Source organism: Pan paniscus, chromosome 3, assembly GCF_029289425.2.
Source record: "Pan paniscus chromosome 3, NHGRI_mPanPan1-v2.0_pri, whole genome shotgun sequence".
Lineage (NCBI taxonomy): Eukaryota > Metazoa > Chordata > Mammalia > Primates > Hominidae > Pan > Pan paniscus.
Window position 1 is genome coordinate 60,981,555 of NC_073252.2, and position 8,576 is coordinate 60,990,130.

Consider the following 8,576-nt stretch of genomic DNA (forward strand, 5'->3'; position numbering starts at 1 on the left):
TTCCATCATTTTATACTAGGCTATATATGTTGTTGTATGTCATTTTTTCTTGTAGATGTGTATGTGTCTGCAGTAGAATAAATGGGAAAGAATTGAGCCACTTAGGATCACCTCAGTATTCTATGCCGTATGATTAATTTGACGCCTGTTCATAGGAAACCTATTTTATATTTAAAATATCTATGAATAAATATTTTACAATGCATAATAAAGGTTTCAATAGTTGTAAACTTTTAAATTCACACACTTTTATGACTTTACTGTGTTTCTATTTTCAATATATAATGAATTTGCTAGTTACACAGTGACTTCTGTTGACTAACTCAACAGCTTATATTTTGGTGATTTAGAGACATGACTGCAAATACTTTGACATTCTAATCAAACCATGGTCCCTGCCCTTGCACTTTAGCAAGGCTTGTGGCTGTCTCAGCAAAGAAAATATGGTAGAAGTGACAGCGTAATTTTGAAGACTGTGTTAGAAAAGGCAGTATATTGTCTCTGTCTGTCTCCTTGTCTCTGTCTGTCTGTCTGTCTTTGTTTTTACTTATATCTCTTTCTTCCTCTCTCTCTGTCCTTCTGTCTCTTTTTCTCCCTCCGTACACTGTGGAGCCCTGTATTACAGCCAAAGTCTTGATGATAAATGACTGTTTGGGGAGGGGCACACAGAGGAGACTAGAAAGTCAGGATTATTCAGTCAAAAAGGAGTTTCAGTCTTTCGACATCAATCACTAAGTATGTGAATGAATGACCTTCAGATGATTACATCCCCAGCCATCATATGAAAGTAACGACCTGAGAAATACTCTGTATGAACCACCTGGCTGAGCCCACCCAACACTCATGCTATGAGAGTTCTAATAAAATGCTTATTGTTTTTCAAAGTCCCCACTTTTGAGGGTAGTTGGTTGTGAAGTGATAGATAACTAAAATATTTCTAAAAATGTAATTATACATTCGTAATAATATACAATTAATATAGAGGCAAGAAAATGAAAACTACAAATGTAGCAGTTTGAAAATAACTGAAACTCAGAAAGGGAGGTCAGCATAGCATGGTGGTTAAGAGCTCTTGCACTCTGCATCCAGTTAGCCTGGATTCAAGCCCCTGCAAAACCACTACAGAATTATGTGGGGTTTGGCAAGTTGCCTCACCTCTATGCCTCAACTTCTCCATCAGTGAAACGGAGATGAAGTAACGCCATTATCTACCTCATGTGGCTGATGAAAGGCCGGATGCATTAACTTGGTAAAGCACTACAGGTGCTATATGTAGCAAACTAAATTTGCATTAATTATAATAATTATTAACTAGACAGATAAATTTCCACAATGATTTGAGTCCTTACCTAAATTGCCTCATATAGTTTTAAAAGTATCATTTTTCAAAAGTAAATGATAAAAATGACAGCATTTGCTATTTTAAATATGTCAGAATTAAATTTCTTATAATTTAATTAACCAAGGGTTGACAAATCAATTGGGTCCTCTGGGCAAAATTTGGTCAGCTACATGTATACATGTTTTTTTTTAAATATTTGAGGTAAAATTACATAAAATAACATGTACTATTTTAACCATTTAAAAGTGAACAATTCAGTGGCATTCACAGTATTGTGTAACTATCACTTCAATCTAGATCCAAAACTGTCACCAACCTAAAAGAATGTTTATACACATTAGACAATCACTCTCCATTCAAGCTTACCCTATCTTGGTTATACGGCATTTTGTGTTAAAATCATTCTGTTGTATATTAGAAGATTTTTTTAAGACATACAAATTATTTTTTTCTTAATTCTCTTGGTGTTATGTATCACATTTATGGGTTTGCATAGGTTTAACCTTCCCTGCATCCCTGAGATAAATCCCAGTGCATCATAGTGTATAATCTTTTTGATGTGCTGTTGAATTTGATTGGCTAATAATTGCTGAGAATTTTTGCATCTATGTTCATCAGAAAAATTGGCCTACAGAATTTTTCTATTTTTTTTTTACTTTTTGGCTCCTTCTTTCTGGTTTTGCTATCAAGGTGATCCTTATCCCAGCCATAAAACCCTATTTTTTAAAGCATTCAATTCTCCTTAATGTTTTGGAAGAAACATTTTTAGAAAAATGGTTTATTTTTCAATAATTTGAATAAAATTAGTACATTTTTATGGAGTTTTTATTGCTGCTTCAATTTTGTTACTCGTTATTTCTCTACTCATGTTTCTGTTTCTTCATAATTCAATCCTGATTTGTTGTACATTTCTAAAAGTTTGTCTATATCCTTTGGATTTTTTAATTTGCTGGCAGTTACTTGTTTATGATAGTCTCTCATAATCCTTTGTATTTTTGTGTATCAGTTGTTATGTATCCTTTTCATCTCTTATTTCATTTATTTCAGTCATCTATTTTTGTAGCTATTCTAGCTGAAGCTTTTTCAATTTATGTATTAAAAAAAACAACTTTTCTCCTCTTCATCTTTAAATATTTTCCAAATGATTTTTTAACTTTCTATTTATATTTTCGGTGTTTCCTGAGCTCTTTTATAAAAAGATGTGCTCTGAATTCTCTGTCAGAAATGTTATATATGTTTATTTCTTCTACTGCATTAGGTGAGTTCTGTTGTTTTTTAGCGGTGTTGTGTTTCCTTTCATCTGTACATTGCTGTTTCCATATTTAAAGAGATATTGACATGGTATAGCTCTTATAGGTGTATTCTTGGTTGTTCAACCTTTACTATTTATTATTGGAATCTAATTCCTTGCCACCAGTTGCTTTTTGTTTGGGCAAGGACTTAATATTTGCCACCAGAATTTAATACTGCACCAAAACTCAATATTTGCTCTAATGTTGTTTTCCAGTCTTGGGAGACTTATTGTGAGCATCTGAACATAAATGCTGCACTGGAACTTAAACCCAGACTTGCAGTGATTTCTAGGTCTGCGACAGATTTAAACAATCATTGGAACTTAATTTCAAACCTTATACTTGTTTCCCAGTCATGGAAAATCTCCATCCACATGACTCCCTGGGAATTGTAAAAAATCTTGTCAAAGATTCAGACCTTCTCTTAGATCTTGCCTCCTGCAGTGCTATGGTTCTGGACAGACTCCTCAGTGTGGCATCCCTGTAGCTAGGTACACAAAGCAGACGCCAAGATCTGTGGGCCAATCACTGTGATTACTACTCTCACTTTTGGTCTCAAATTTACCCCAGGTGGTTCAGTCCTGTGAACACTATTAATACCTCTTGTGGGGTGGGACAGATGTGGGCTTTCCCTCCAAATTTACAGACCCATGAAGAAATTATATGTCCACTTGAAATTCCCTCCTCCCATTTCAATAACTGCAGGTAAAAAGAAGTTATCTCACAGTGGTGTCATTTTTGTGTGTGGAAGGGGTTGGTATAGCCCCCAAAAATTATTCATCTTACCAATCATAAGTTTGTCATGTCCGTGAGTCTTGGGGTTTTCTCCTTCTCTATTGAGATCTGGTGAATTCAGAGTGGCATTTGTGTATTTGTATAGCTACTAGTTGTACTTTTGTTGGGGAATTGATGTTGGATTTTTAAAATTTTATTATTTTGTTGACATCACAAAATGCCAACAAATTGACACTTGATATTGTTGAAATAGTTTTATGAGTTTACTAACCATTATGTTTTTAGAATTTGATGTCTGCCAAATATTAAACAAGATGGACATTTCTCACTTAAATGTTCTGTATAACTATCTGGTTGTGTGCTTTTTCTAGTAAATAATTATTATGTACTGAAGCCATATGTTTCTAACACAAACTTTCTCATTTCTATGCTAAAATGCATCTCAGAATATAGGGACAATACAACTATATATATGTCAACTTCAAAATTTTATTTTAGAAGTATGTGTAAACTGTATTATTCTATTTGGCATTGCATCTTTATAATGAAGAAAATTTTTTTCTCTGTGGGGAATGGAAGAATTTTTCCAGCGCTCTGATAAGGATGGTGTTGTTGTGTTTTCTCTGGAGTCAGTTGTGAAAAACCTTACAGAAGAAAAGGTTTATCTTATCACTTCCGCCCTGGCTCAGATTCCACAAAAAGTCAGTAGAACCTCCAATCCTTATAAGAAGCTATTCACACAATAGAGAAAGTATGGCTTTCCATTTGGAACTTGAATCTCATTTTTCAATTTGCGTAACAGGCATTAGATTTACGTAACAATTTGGAAAGCATTATGGTAGTGTATGTGGACACAACTGATTATTTGCCTAGTGATCTTTTCTATTGCTTTAGTAACACATCTCTTGCTTGTCATTTGTTAATAGTAAAATAAAAATAGTGCGTTAAGTCCCTATTTCACATTGCAGGATTTGAAATCTTGAGACATATTCTGATGACTCCAAAGGAAACTTTTTAAATATACTAGCTCAAAGGAATATAAAAATTGGGTAATTATATAAGAAAGAGAAGAATCATGCTCAATAGTATTCTCAACATATTTGATTATATAGGAACTCTATTCCGTGTATTTGAACATAAAAGTAGAAGCTTAAATTTATGTAGTCTTTCTAATGAACTAGAGTTTTCTATAGTTAAAAGGCAATTACGGTTTTAATATTATAGTCTAGCAACCTGCATGTAATTCTTTATGATATTCAATTAGTTTTGTTATTACTGTAATTCTAGTTTTCCTCTCTTTAGTTAGTGCTATTTATACACCAGCCTAGAGGGTTTTTTTTAAATTTTATGTTTAGTTAAATTTCAAAACACTCAATAAAAGCAAGTATGGTAAATAGGAATGTGAAATTGGTTTTAGTCATGAGATTCTCTTTTTGGGAGTTCAGAGTATCTATGTAATCCTTTGTTTTCAAGTGTGAGATTTTCATATACGTTTCTAGAAAGAAAAAAGTATGGAACTAAGATACAAATACAAACAAAATTTAAGCTTCAACAATGAAATATAGGTAACTCCTCTCTGTTTGTTTTTTAATTAAAGATAAATGAAATAAAGGAGAGAAGGAGGCATGAAGAGAAAAGACAACCAACTACCCAAAACCAGACAAAAACCAAAGCAATGTTTGTCTCTGGGAAACTATAAATTTGATAATAGAGCTAGAATGGCCAAGTGATTTACATTTACACAGAAGTTGTGTGTCCGTAAGAAACTGAACTTCCATATGCTGACAAATTAGCCAACACTGCTTTATTTTTTTGTTATTTTTATAATCTCACTCCTAGATGATTTGAGTTTGCAGGAAACAAAATAATAAATGGTATCCCCAAGAGTTGAATGGTACCTACCCTTTTAAGAGGTGACTGTCAACAGTCTTACTATTTTTTTCAGTGATTACATATGACCCTTATATGCTCCTGTCTCAAATATCATCTGAAATAAAGTGGATTGTATGAATTATAATGATCTGAAAACTCAAAATACTATTATCTTGTGGTTTAACTTGTGAAATGCATACATTTTCTTCCTCAGGTTTTATGGAGATTCAAAGGAAAGAAACCAGCTGCACTGGGGACCAATACTCAGCTCTACGTTTGGATATGCCAGAGTGATCTTCATGATAAGATTATGACATAGTAAAAATGAGGAATTTCATAAGGGAAAAATTGAATAACTGTTTAACACCTAATAAATTTAACAAAAATTTAAAATTTATAGTTTGTTATTTTACCTTTAATTTTAAAGTATATATAATTGAGTGATTGTTGGTCATTATATTTTTTGATTCTTACTTTTATTTTTAAGGTAAGTTTCAAGCAATGCAGAAATAAATTAATGCCTGTTTTCCTTAAGAAAGCAAATTTCTTTTGCAATGATGCCCTTTTTGTTCACTTTTGTAGAAAATTCTGCCCTCTTCAGTGAGTTATTTCAAAGATTTTTTCCCTACATGTCTCTGAAATTCTTTTAAGATTATGATAATAAAAACCATACTTCTCATTCAGTTTCCCAACTAGGTCATGCACAAACCAAAGCTTTTATCACTCATGGTGATATAAATGGGATCTATGAAGCTATTTACCATGGAGTCCCTATGGTGGGAGTTTCCTATGTTTGGTGATCATCTTGACAACACCTCTCACATGAAAGCCAAAGGAGCAGCTGTGCAGCTGAACATGAATACAATTACAAGTACAGATTTGCTTAGGTCTTTGAGAACAGGTATCAATAATCTTTTGTAAGTATTACTGCTTTAAAAGGCTTATCTACCATTGATTATGTTATATGTCATACTAGAAAATGTTAGGGCCATACTGGAAGACTATTTAAAAGATCTTCCCTCGCAATCTCAGGTATTATCATCTTAGTATTGCCATTATCTTAGTATTGCAATGATTATATCATCAGGTATAATTATCTTAGTATTGCAATAGTCCTGGAAATGATAGTTCATAGAGTGTCAATCCTCCTTCTTGGAAACAGTAGATTTAAATTAACAACCAGCTTACTAAGTATTTTTCTATGTCTTCATTTTACCCCATTCTGCTAAGAATATGTGTCTTTTTCAATTTCCCCACCGTATCTGTTCAATGCTATGCAACCAATGAAGTTCATATCACAACAAAAATAATTCTTTTATTCAACAAGCTTTTGCCTTGTATAACATATGCTACGGTTTACCTACTTCTTTTTAATGAAAACAAAACAAAACTCTGTTTTCCATATGTGCTCTTGCTTTCCAGTTATAAAGAGAATGCTATAAGATTATCAAAAATTCACCATGATCGACCTGTAAAGCTGGGTTGAGCAGTTTTCTGGATCGAGTTTGTCATGCACCACAAAGGAGCCAAGCACCCTCGGCTAGCTGCGCACAACCTCTCCTAGTACCAGTGCCACTCATTGGGTGCGATTGTGGTTTTGCTGGTCTGTGTGGCAACGGCTATATTTTTGGTCACAAAACTTTGTTTGATTTCCTGTCGAACATTTGGTAAAATAGGAAAGAAGAAAAAGAGGAAATAGATGTTTCCGAATTTGGGAAAGGCAAGAATGGAGCAATCTTGTTAATATTTCATCCACAGATAATTTAAAGAGAACACATTACTTTCTCCTCATTTTCATATTTTCCACTCTAAAACTCTGGGGCTTTCTGAAGTCCTTTATGAGACTCCCTGCCATTCAAGAGCTATTGCTTGTAAGACTTTCATTCTTCATCAGTCTGGCGTTGCGTTTTGAGATCAGCAGCAATCAGAGTCCAGTTGGCCTTGTGTTTGCAATATGTTCTGCCCTAACCATTTCGTCCTTTCCCAAGAATCTGCTCAGGGTTGTTATCCTCTCTCTCTATGAACTCCCAACCTAGAGTCCCAAAACCCATGAAAAACAAAGAAAGAAATATTGAAAAATAGGATTTTTAATGAGACTAATGTTTACATGAGTTATCAGAAAGCAAAATTTACGTATCTACTATACATATAAAAATTTTGTGTGTATCAGATTGATTAAGACAGGAGTTTCCAACTTTTGCTAAACATGAAAAAAAGGGGAGTTTTGATTATAACAACACCAATGCCCATTTCTCTTAATAAATAAAGAATATCTGTCAAAAGCCAAGATTTTGTATTGTTAAAAGGTGTCTCGGTGATCCCAATGCATAGTGGAATGTGGAAAACATGGCTAAACTCAAACTTTAAAAAGTCACAGAAAAGAGAAAATCTTGAAAACTGCCAGTGAAAAATGACTCATCACATATAAGTGAGCTAGAATAAGAGTATCAATAAGAATCTCAGCAGAAACCTCCCAAATCAAAAGTAAATGAGATGATATATTCAAAGCGCTGAAAGAAAAAGAAAAAGAAACCTGCTAAACAAGACTACTATATGGCAAAGTTATATCTTACAATATTTATAGAATATTGAATATCATCTATGATAAAAAATAAAACAACAACTGAAGAAAATAGTCATTACAAGACCTGACTATAAGAGATGCTGTCCTTCAAGTTTAAATGAAAGGATGCTAGATATCAAAACAAAGGCATTTGCAAATAGAAAGCTCTGTGGCAAGGGTAATCATACAGTCCAATATAGAGCTTCATAATGTTGGTGTATCAATTAATTTCAATTTTGGAATACAATTTAAAAGACAAAAACATAAAAAAACTATAAATCTATCTAAATAAGTCCATCTAAGAAAAGAACTGTTACACAACATAAAAAGCTATAATTAGTGACACCAGTAACATAAAGTGAAGATACTAGTAGATTTTTCATATGTGATTGAAATGGTTTCGAACAATTTAAAATACATTTTTAAACTGTAAAATATTTTATATAATCTTCAGAGTAACTAAAAAATCTGCCTATAGAAGATACACAAAAAATAAATAAGAAACAAAACCTCATGATTTAACAAGCACGGTTGCGTGAGAAAAGTTTCTAGTAAATACCTACATAAAAAAGAAAATCTGACATAAGCAACTAACTTTACATCTCAAGAAATGAGAAAAAAATAATTTTAAGCTCAAAGACAGCAGAAGGAAGAAAATATTACAGATTTGAACAGAAATAGAAAACTTTTTGAATAGAAAAAAATCAACCAAACTAAGAGTCAGGTTTTAAAATGGTCAATAAAACTGAAATTTTTTTATCTAGACTGTTAT

At 32.8% G+C, this 8,576-nt stretch overlaps 1 pseudogene; it reads left to right on the forward strand.

Annotated features, from left to right (window-relative positions):
* The first annotated feature begins 3,941 nt into the window (after positions 1-3,941).
* On the forward strand, positions 3,942-6,940 carry LOC100978288 (UDP-glucuronosyltransferase 2A2-like; annotated as a pseudogene).
* The last annotated feature ends 1,636 nt before the right edge of the window (positions 6,941-8,576 follow it).